Raw genomic sequence first — 12073 nt, 5'->3', positions numbered from 1 at the left:
CCACTTTTCTTCTTCTCTTCCCATCACTGATTTTCTCAGTACAAACACAGAATAGAGGACATAAGATTACCTTTTATTTCCAAACATTTTCTTCTTGAAACTGTAACCTCTTTTCTCTGAGTATTTTTTTTTAAAATGATAGATTTGTTTGCCTTTTTGTTTAGAACAATATTATAGAGTTTTAAAACCAGTGGCATTTTCATTATTCTACTCGTATATTCTCTAGCTCCAAAATGAACAAAGACATTTAATAAGCATAGGCATTGTGTCAAGCTAGGAAGATGAGGCTAAAGCATAGGAAATAATGCCAAAAATAAAAGATGTTACACGCTATTTTTCACACAGAGCATAATTCCTAAAGGAACTAAAAGGCGACAAAGATCATATTCTGGTGAAGAAATTAGGAATGACATCAGTAGAAAAGTGAGATTTTTTCTAGGTCTAGAAGGATGGCTAGGTGTCACTGGGGTTAGAGGAGGGTGAATGTCAAAAGAGGACATTGATTTCAGATAGATGGTATGGCCTGGGAATGTTTAAATTTTAGGTTTCAAGGTAAACTGCAAATAATCTTGCTGCCCCTTTATACCGCCACTTTCTGAGGCTCTTCCATGAATACAGAAATGATCCACGTATGATTTGAGTATTAATTCAAAAGATATTTATTGAACACTTATTATGCTCCAGGCACTATTCTATGTGTTAAAGGCATATCAGTGAAAAAAACAAAAAAGAAAGAAAAGAAAAATAGACAAAAATCCTCTCCCTCCTGCACCATTTACTTTTCCCTTTTAATATATTTTTAATCTATTTGAGACTAGAATAGCTCCCCATACAAGTCTACACCTTAAGTTCCAGAAACTGTTCCAAAACACCACAGCTATATTTCACTATTACTTTAGATGACCAGTGTCTTAGGCTACCATAATATCCACTGGATATCCTAAAGCTTAACTCAGCTTTTCTACTCCCTGTGTCATTTGGCATTTAGACTGGGAATTGGCCTGACTCTTTGCAGTAATACTATCACTTAGCTGCCAGCCTGGCTCACCTGTTAAGTTTAATATGAAAAATAAATGACAGCAGATGTTATACAGAATTACATTAGGAGAATTGCACCCATTTAGTTCTAATCAAACCGATTTTTCATCCAGCTGACATTAACAGAAGTCACTTTTAAAGGGTTTCGAATCAATGGGAAAATATTTGCTGAAGCAATGAACCCAAAAGAAATAACCTGACCACCCCTGGGGAAAATAGTTCTTAAAAGTTCCCACAACTCGATATGCTAACTATGCAGTAAGAATAGTGCGAGTTTTAAAAGGGTGTGTTCTGGTTGGTATGGAGATGAGTGGAACTTCTTTATATATATTTTATTTGCATGCATGCATTTATGAATAAACTTTCTTTGAGCAGATAATATAGAAAGACTTGTAAGCAGTAATGCTCGGGGTCCTTATAGTCATGTAACTTAATAGCTATTTAGAAAGAGACGTTAGAGACCCAGGGAAAGTGACAATAAAATAAAACCAATCAGTCAAGATTAAAAGACAAACTCTGATGAAGTTGCCAGTCTTGGGTATGAATCAATGTGACCTTGGGAAAGTTAAATAATCTCTCTGATTAAGAGAACAATTGTTACAATCATAGGTTCAAAAGAAGCAGCTGTGAATTTTGGATTGTGTCTTTTGCTCTTAATTGTTTGATAACCCCGAGCTGGTATGAGCAGGCTTTTTTAGATCCCTGTACCTCAACTTAACTATCTCCAGAATGAAAATCTAGTTTTCTCCTTCTCTCTTCCTTTTCTCTCCTCATTCACTCAGTTCTACAGAGTGTTACTTTGTGTTTGATGTGTGCAGGACAAAGGGAGTACCATTAATCATCCAGCATGACATTTCCCTGTGCCGGTATTCAATTCTCTTGCTACCACTGACTGCAAGCACACTCAGTGATCGTGTATGAAATCTCCAGCCTTCTTGTATAGCAATTGCTGTTTGTAATAGACGATTCAGAGAGCAGATTCAGACCCTGATGCTCTATTTCCAACCCAGTATGTTTAAGAAAATCCACAACGGTGGCTCTCTGATAGGGGAGAGTGGCAGATGACCAGGTTATGTACGGTATTTAACAAGTCAAGGTTATCACTACAGCAGGACAATAGTTTGTGACCCCCTCCTTTTTCTCTCATCCCCCAGATTTTTTGTATCATTGGCAGGACAGAAACCACAGGAACAAACCATTGAGGCAATTCTTCCATTGTTATTCTTACGTTCACAGTCAACTCAGTTCCCATCAGATGTTACTTTGATACAGAGTGGATGGGAAAGAAAAACCTTCCATAATCAAGTGCTTCAGCTTCTCCACTTTTACGTTTTCGGTTTTCATCTATAACTGGCTGGATTTTAGGTGCCAAAAAAGAGATGGCCTGTACCAAGTCATCCCCAGTTTGCCTTCCCCTTCGAGATATTGAGATAATGCGGCAAACACTTTGTCTGTCCCTCCTTCCCACAGCACACACTGTCTCCACAAGCTGCTGGCTCAGCTAGGTTCTCCAGCCTGCCCTGTGACTAGGGTGAACTCAAGAATTATTTTCCACCAATGAAATGTGAAAGAAGTGAAGTGTACAATTTCTGCCATTTGCTTGAAAGGTACTAGCCCTGGACACACTGTTCCCGTTTTCTTGTCATCAGGTGGAAAGCAAACGGAAACGGCTGGGGTAACCTTGGAAACGACAGGCAGATGATGAATTCCTAGACTTCAAACGTGCAGGCTGTTGACTTACCTCCTTGGCTGGTACATTACAATCACTTGGGAAGCTTTTATTATTTTATTTTATTTTTATTTTTTAAAAATTTTATTGGTTACTGCATATTCACAGGATACAAAGCTGACTGTTACCACTTGTGCCCAAGATGTGATGGCCAGATCAATACTCTCAGCGTGCCTATTACCTCACATTGTGAATATTTCCTATGCCCCCCCCCCCCCTCCCCGCAGCCCACTCTGCAACTCTAGGTATGCTCTCTCCCTCTGCAAGTCCAACACACCACTGTGGTCTTTCAGGACATGCAGTATTTTTCCCTCTGTGCCAGGCTTATTTCACCAAACATAATTTTCTCCAAGCTCATCCATGTTGCTACGAATGGCAGAATTTCACTCTTTTTTTTTTTTTGTGGTGGAGTAGTATCCCATGGTGTATATATAGCACATTTTCCTTATCCAGTAGTCCACCGATGGACATTTAGGTTGGTTTCATATCTTGGCTACTGTAAATAGTGCTGTGATGAGCATGGGATTTCAGGTATCCCTTTGACATGATGATTTCCATTCCTTTGGGTATATACCCAGAAGTAGGAGTCCTGGATCATATAGTAGTCCCATCTGTGGTTGTTTGAGAAACCTCCAGACTGTTTTCCATAGTGCTTGTACTAATTTATAGTCCCACCAACAGTGTAGGAGCGTTCCCTTCTCTCCACATCCTTGCCAGCATTTGATTTCTCTGTCTTTTTGAATATAGCCAGTCTAACTGGGGTGAGGTGATATTTCAACATGGTTTTAATTTGCATTTCCCTGATGATTAGTGACATTGAGTATTTTTTTATGTGCCTGTTGACCATTTGTATATCCTCCTTAGAAAAATATCTATTCAGTTCCTTTGCCCCTTTTAAAATTGTTTTATTTGAATTTTTACTGGGTTATTGCTTGAGTTCCTTGTGTATTCTGGATATTAATCTCTTGTTGGATGTATAGTTCACAAATATTGTCTCCCACTCTATAGGTTGTTGTTTCACTCTGTTGATTGTTTCCTTTGCTGTGCAGACGCATTTCAGTTTGATATAGTCTCATTTGTTAATTTTTTTCTTTTGTTGCTTGTGCTTTGGGGCTTTTGTTCATAAAGTTGTGCCCAGTTCTAGTTCCTGAAGTGTTCCTGAAGTATTTTCCCTTAGTAATTTTACAGTGTCAGATCTTATAAAGTCTTTAATCCATTTCGAATTGATTTCAATACACAGTGAGAGGTGCAGATCTAGTTTCATCCTTTTGCATATGGATATCCATTTTTCCCAGCACCACTTATTAAAGAGGCAGTCTTTTCCCCAGTGTATGTTTTTGTTGCCTTTGTCAAATATCAATTGGCTGTAAGTCTGTGGGTTGATTTCTGGGTTATCTATTCTGTTGCACTGGTCCAAGTGTCTATTTTAATGCCCATATCATGCTGTTTTGGTTACTATAGCTTTGTAGTATAATTTGAAGTCAGATCGTGTTATGCCTCCAACTTTATTTTTTATTTATTTATTTATATTTTGCTCAGGATTGCTTTGGCTGTTCAGGCTCTTTTTTTGTTTCATATGAAGGTTAAGATTGTTTTTTCTATTTCTGTGAAGAATGTCATTGGTATTTTGATGGAGATTGCATTGAATCTACCAAAGTAGATTGCTTTGGATAGTGTGGACATTTTCACTATAATTCTTTCAATCCAAGAGCATGGAATGTCTTTCCATCTTTTTGTGGTTTCTTTAATTTCTTCCAGTAGTGGTTTGCAGTTCTCATTGTAGGGATCTTTCATGTCCTTGATTAAATTGATTCCTAGTTATTTTATTTTTTTGGTGACTATTGGAAATGGGCTTACTTTTTTGATTTCTCTTTCTGTTAGCTCATTATTGAAGAATAGAAATGCAACTGACATGGGGGCATTTATTTTGTATCCTGCAATATTCCTGAAATTATTAACCAGTTCTAAGAGATTTGTGATAGTGTCTTTAGGCTTTTCTCTATATGGGATCATGTATTCTGCAAATAGGGACAGTTTGACTTCATCTTCTCCAATCTGGATGTCCTTTATTTCTTTCTCTTGCCTGATCACTCTGACTAGTACCTCCAGTACTATATTAAAGAAGAGTGGTAAGAATGGGCATCCTTGTCTTATTCCTGTTCCTAAGGGAAAAGCCTTCAGTTTTTCCCCAGTCAGGATGATACTGGGGGTGGGCCTGTTTTATATGGCTTTTATTGTGTTAAGATACTTTCCTTCTATACCATATTGTTAAGAGTCTTTATGATGAAGGAATGTTGAATTTTGTTGAATGATCTTTTCTGCATCTATTAAGATAATTATACAGTTTTTGTCTTTGATTTTGCTGATGTGACATATTACATTTATTGACTTGCATATGTTGAACCATCCTTGCAATTCTGGGATGAATCCCACTTGATCATGATGTATAAATTTTGATGTATTCAGATGGCTAGTTTTTTACTGAGGATTTTGTGTCTGTGTTCATCAGAGATCTTGGTCTGTAGTTTTCTTTTTTTTTTTTTTTTGTCATATCTTTGTCTGGTTTTGGTATCAAGGTGATGCTGGCCTCAAAGAATGAGTTTGGGAGAGTGGCTTCTGTTTCAATTTTTTGGAATAGTTGGAAGGAAATTGGCATTTTTTCCCCTTTAAAGATTTGGTAGAATTCAGCAGTAAAGTCATCTGGTCCCAGGATTTTTTTTGTTGGGAGACTGAGGATCACTGATTCAACCTCATTGCTTGTTATTGGTCTATTCTGGTTTTCTGTTTATTCTTGGTTCAATCTTGGTAGTTTGTATGTGTGCAGAAATTTATCCATTTCCTCTAGGTTTTCAAATTTGTTGGTGTATAGTTGTTTATAATAGCCTCCAATGATTTTTCATATTTCTGCAGAATCAGTTGTAGTATCTCCTTTGTCATTTCTTTTTTGTTGTTGTTGTTGTTAACCTAGCTAATGGTTTGTCTATTTTGTTTATCTTCTCAAAAAAACTATTTTTTGTTTTGCTGATCTTTTGTATTGTTTTTTGAGTCTCTATATTATTTAATTCCACTCTAATCTTAAGTATTTCTTTCTATCTACTGTCTTTGGGTTTGGGTTGTTCTTGTTTTTCTAGTTTTTTTAGGTATAGAGTTAGGTGGTTTACTTGAAATCTTTCTATTTTTTTAATGTAAAATTTTTTTCCTATGAACTTCCCTCTTAGTACTGCTTTTGCAGTATCCCACAATTTTTGTTATTTTCTAGAAATTGTCTTTATTTTTGTTATTTTCTAGAAATTGTTTTATTTCCTGTTTATTTTATTTTCCTGTTTTATTTCTTCTGGGACCCATAGATCATTCAGGAACCCATTGTTTCTTTTCCATGTATTTCTATAGCATCCTGTGTTTTGCTTATTATTAATTTCTAGTTTTAATCCATATTGGTCTGAAAAGATAGCTGAGATGATTTAGATTTTTTTGAATTTATTGAGACTTGATTTATTACCTAACACATGGTCTATCTTGGAGAAAGTGTCATGTGCTGATGAGAAGAATGAACATTCTATAATTGTTGGAGAAATGTGGTATAGATACCTGTCAGGTCCAATTGGTCTAAAGTGTACTATAAATCCTGTGTTCCTCTGTTGATTTGTTGCCTGGATGATCTGTCAAATGATGGGGGAGGAGGGTGTTCAGGTCCCCAACTATTATCAAATTTGGGTCTATTTCTTTAGGTCTAACAGTATTTGCTTTATGTGTCTGGGTGCTCCAGTGATGAGTTCATGTATATTAGTGTATATAAGCTTTTGGTTAGTAAACCCAGGCAATAATGTATGTTGATAAGAACATTTTTATACATTCAGGTTAGTAAATAGGCGTCCATTTGTCAGAGCAAATTACACAAAGCCCAGTTTGAGTTTCAGCTATTTTAACCAAATAAATATTTATAGTTTTCCAGCCAAAAACTTGGTGTATTAAATCTATACCCTTATCAGTTAATGTTAACTAGGGCCTATGAGACATTAGGCATAGGTCTCCTTTCAATAGCCATCCTGGGTCCCAGGTTTCCATATGATATTTAGAGCCATAGGGAATCCAGAGAGGCCATGTGTTGCAAAGATAATGTCTAAAAGATATTGTTTCACCCAGCATGGCCAGGAAGCAGAGCTGAGATAAGGAAGAGGCCTATTGACCTTGAGCCAAATTTAGGTAAAGGGTTTAAATCAAATTTTGAAGATATATTTATTTTATCAAAACTTTAGAAAATTTAAGTCACATGAACTCAAAAAGTATACTTATTCATTTAATGAGCATGCATTAATTATAAGCCAATTTGGTACCATGTAAACAATACAAACACATATACAGACACGAACATGTAGACATACCATACAGTTTACATACATATGTATACACACATAAACAACAAAAACAAATAAGAATCTTATAGGCTTTGTTTAAAATGTCATAAAAAAACCTCACTAGCATAAGAGGACAGTCAGGCTTAAATTGTGTTTCTAACGAATATTAAAGCTTATCCATGAGGCCTCACCCTGTTTTAAAGAAAGCAAGATAACAAATTTACATTGTAAAGCAAAATATGCAAGTCTTTTCAAGAAGATGCAGAGAAAGTTTTCCTTACTTAAAAAAAAAAAAAATTTGCATTGAACTTTACCAGAGGATTTTGTGAAGAAATACAAAGATGAGCTTAGAAGAAAATTTAGAAATCTGTTCAAGATAACCAGCTGGATACCAGAAAAATTGAGACCATCTAGTTAAACAGGTAGATTTTAGTCTAGCTTTTGTTTCTCAAATGGGTTACTGAGCTTAAGGGCTGAGCCACCAACCACAGATGAAGCCATTTTACTTGTGACTTTTAGAGAAAAACAGCATACCCAAAAGGAGATATGATTGGCATGCCATGGCTGTGTTTCTCATAAAGCTTAGAGCTGAGAAAAGAACCACTGCTGTAAAGAGAGAAGAGGAGCATTGTACAGATAAGAAAGAAAAACATGCTCAAACAATACCAACATTGCAAAGAAATATTAACTTCTTTTACTTTAGATTGTCCAATGTAAAGTTCTCTCAGTCACTGGCAAAGATTAAGTTTTATCTTTTTTCAGGGACATAAACATGTCTTTGCCTTTTGTTAAGGTCTTGGATAGATCTCAAAGTGACTTGACATAGATTCCTAGCTATTAGGTGGGGAGCCTTAATGAGACCCATTGCATAATTAACCAGTGACCAATTTGTTCCCAAATTCACATGTTAAGGCTCCCTTCCTTGAGGTATCAGGACATGGTTGTTTAATATCCACTAACAGTTTTACAAGCTTCCATTCAGTTACTTTGCAGCCTGCTGCTTTAAGTAGACATTGGAGTTGTGATGTATGTTCAGTCTCACCTTTCGTTAATGAATTATCCATATTTTAAAAGTAAAAAGAAGAGAAAAATACCTTCAGGGTTGAAAAGACCTAATTGTCACCTGCTGCAGGCATGGACCCCTAACCAAGAACTCTCTGTGATCTCCCCTTTAATGGGGTGATTCTCCCTTTCCAGGAACTCCCTTTTGTCAGGATGAGTAGTGGACATCCTTTTCTTTTCCTTTCCAAGGCTTGGCAGGTCAGTCTCTGACCCATGGAGCAAGAATACCTCACATGGGGCACCATTTTGTTGTTTTGCCTCACACGGATTTGTCACCTCTCTTCCCCTGGGTTATGGAGCTGCAAAAGGAATACTCAAAGCCCATTTCTTCTGAGCAGTGAGAGACCTCAAAGGGGTTAATATCCCAGAACCCTCAAGAGAGAAGCATTCCTTCATTTGGGAGATTAACCACAAATTGGGGTTATTGCCCTGCATTTATTCTCCAGACTAGGAAGTTACCGAAAAAGAACATAGGTGGGGTTTAGCTATAGAGACTGGTAACATCAGTGAAATAAGCAAAGTGACATTCCATAATGCAATTTGCAAAAGGTTAAGTCGGTCCACCAACAAAAGCTTGATCTTAGCAAACACTATTTTTCCATACAGCAATTTCCAGAGCATTTTTACATATCAACTAAGTAACTTGTCTGTTCTTGAGCCAGCAGCCTTGCTATGCTTCAATTCTTTATCTTACAACTGAAACTTTAGCCTGGGGAAAATTTCCTGTCTTTTGCAAGGTTAGCATTTCTATATGTACGTTTAAGAAGTTAGACTAAACCTGAAACTGGGGGGCTTTGGAGGCCCTGTAAAATACATTTGCTTTATAAATATCTGTATATTCCACAAGTCTGCATGCATCTTTACTGGTGAGGTGAGTGTCTTGAAGACAGCATATAGTTGGGTCTTGCTTCTTGATCCAATCTATCAGTCTGTGTCTTTTGACAGGGGAGTTTAATCCATTTACATTTAAGATTGTTATTGAGAAATACTGTCTTATTCCTGGCATTTTATGGCTTTTGTTTAGGTGTTTTGAGTATCATTTGTTCCTTTGTTCTCCCTTGATTATTGGTCTTCTATGTTTGTGGGGTTTTTCTGAGGTAAGATTTAGTTTCTCTTCTCTTTATTGTTTGTATTTTTGTTTTACTGGAGGGTTTTGTTTTTATTTGTGTATTCTTGGTAGTGATTATTGTTTTTCAGATTCCAGATGTAGGACTTCCTTTAGAATTTCTTGCAAGACTGGTCATGTCGTGATGAACTCCTGCAGTTTTTGTTTGTCTGGGAAATACACTATTTCTCCCTACATCTGAAGGATAGGCTGGTTGGATGTAGTATTCTTGACTAGCAGTTTTTCTGTTTTACTATTTTGAATATGTCTTCCCATTTTCTTCTTGCCTGTACAATTTCAGTTGAGAAGTCTACTGTTAGTCTGATGACAGCACACTTATAAATGACTTGACACTTTTCTCTTGCTACTTTTAGGATTCTCTCTTTGTCTTTGAGCTTTGCCAGTTTGACTATAATGTGTCTCAGAGAGGATCTTTTTGGATTGAATCTGTTTGGAGATCTTTGAGCTCCTGGATCTGAAGGTTTGTGTCTCTCCCTATACTCAGGAAGTTTTCCCTTATTATTTCATTGAATAGATTTTCAATGCTTTTACTTTTCTCCTCTCCTTCAGGAACACCCATCATTTGGATATTTGTATGCTTAAGGTTGTCTGCTAGCTCCCTTAGACATTCTTTTTTTTTTTTTAATTCTTTTTTTTTCCTTTTTCTTGTCTGCCTGAGTTACTTCATAAAGATCATCTTTGAGTTGAGATATTCTTTCTTCAGCTTGTTCTAATCTGCTGCTTAAGCTCTCGGTTGTGTTTCTTATTTCATTGAATGAATTTTTCAATTCCAGGAGTTCTGCTACATTCATTTTAAAGTATTAATCTCTATGTAAATTTCATCTTTAATATCCTAGATATTTTTTTCATTTCTATGTGTTGTCTTACAGAGTCCTCTTTTCTCTCATTGAGTTTCCTTAAAATAGTTACTCAGAATTCCTTTTCAGTTATTTCAAGGGTTTCCTGTTCTATAGGGCCTGGTACTTGAGAGTTACTAAATTCCTTTGGTGGTGTCATATTTTCTGATTTTTCCAAATTTCTAGTATCTCTGTGGTTATTTTTGCTCATCTGGTAGATCAGTGCTTCTGCTATTACTCTGTATTGGAATTTGAAGAGAAAGTCTTCTTCCTCTTTTTTCCAGTCTCATCCAGTGACTCTCCTTATGTCAATGAAATCAAATGTATAGTGAGCCACCTGAGCAGTGGTCATGGATGTTATTAAGGCAGTGAGCTGTCCTTGCAAAAGTATTAGTTGTGGTGGTGTCTATTGTGGATCACCTCTGTGGAAGCTGTGTGAAGACTGGTGGCAGTGTCACAGAAAGCAGGGTGCTGCCTTCTGTGTGGGTGGGGCAGGCCTGGGCAGGTGGCTGGCCTGCTCTCCTGCTTGGCTGTGTGCTTCTCCTATTTCTGGTGGTGCAGTGTGGGTCCTGACTTCTGCACTGACAGGGCAGGGGTCTGGTGGTTGGCTGGCCCATTCTCCCACCTGATTGGGTGCCTCCCCTATTGGTGGCAGTATGGCACGGGGTCCTGACTTCTGCGAAGATGGAGCCAGGGTCTGGCAGAAGGCTGGCCTATTCTCCTGCCTGAGTGGGTGCCTCCCCCAGCAGTGGTGGCACAGCATGAGGTCCTGCTTTCTGCACAGACAGGGCAAGGGTCTATCAGGGAGCTTTAAAAATGTACTAGTGGCTAAGCTTCAACCACAGGAATTTAATTTAATTAGTTTGGTTTGGGGCTCAGGAACTATTATTATTACTGTGTTGTTGTTATACATTCCCCAGTTTTTCTAAGGTGATAGGACTGATGGCCTATACAGTGAATGATGACAACCTGAATTGCCCCACCCAGCTCCTCCTTTCTCCTGAGATGAATGCCTCTCTGTCCTCAACTGCAGAACAGGATCCATCCACTATATGCAAATACAGTTATTTACAAATATTGAATGGATTAATTAAATAAATTTTCTAACTCATGGGAGAAAAGACTTATTGAGAATCTGCCATGGAGAGAACAAAGACATATAAGTGGTCTCTGTCCCTAAGAATTTCAAGGAAAATAACACAAATGTGATTTTGGAGGTAAGGGGGACGATGCCAATATAGTGTGATTTGCAGGCTTCCGAGCAGAACTCTCACTCCAAAAACCATTTCTACACACACACACACACACACACACACACACACAAAGCATGCATGCATACATGTACATACGTATTCACACACACATAAACACACTCATTGTCTGACTGCTTTATGTTAGCACTGAATTTGAAGACTTAAGCCTTTATAAACTGATTATTAAAAGAAACTGTAAGTGATAGGACAGAGTACCACACTAGTAGGTGGAATCAACAAATGATAAGTCTGTAAATGGAAGAGGCAGTCTCAACAGAGGGAAGTGCAAGATCTATAGAAAGTTTGTTTGCTTCACAATATTGCTTATAAATGACCTTGATTACAAAATTTTATTATAGTCAAGTGAAGGACATTAGAAACCTACTGTGGCACAGTGGCCAGCACATAGTAGAGACTCATGAATGGAGAATGAAGAGTAAACAGCATGATTTATGATTGTCTATTCATCATTTACTATTCCCTATAAACTTATATGCTCACTTTTTGCTCTTCCTCTCCCTATGAAAAGGCTGTGAGGTGAAAGGATAAAACAAATGTTTCAGAATAAAAACTATATGAAATATCTTTTGAAATCTGTGCAGTATCTTCCATCTGTACCTGCTGTGCATAATTTCAGAATTCACTGCTTTCATCAAGTAAAGAAAACCCATTTG

Source organism: Cynocephalus volans, chromosome 1, assembly GCF_027409185.1.
Source record: "Cynocephalus volans isolate mCynVol1 chromosome 1, mCynVol1.pri, whole genome shotgun sequence".
In the NCBI taxonomy this organism is placed as follows: Eukaryota; Metazoa; Chordata; class Mammalia; order Dermoptera; family Cynocephalidae; genus Cynocephalus; species Cynocephalus volans.
This window is presented reverse-complemented; position numbering follows the sequence as displayed.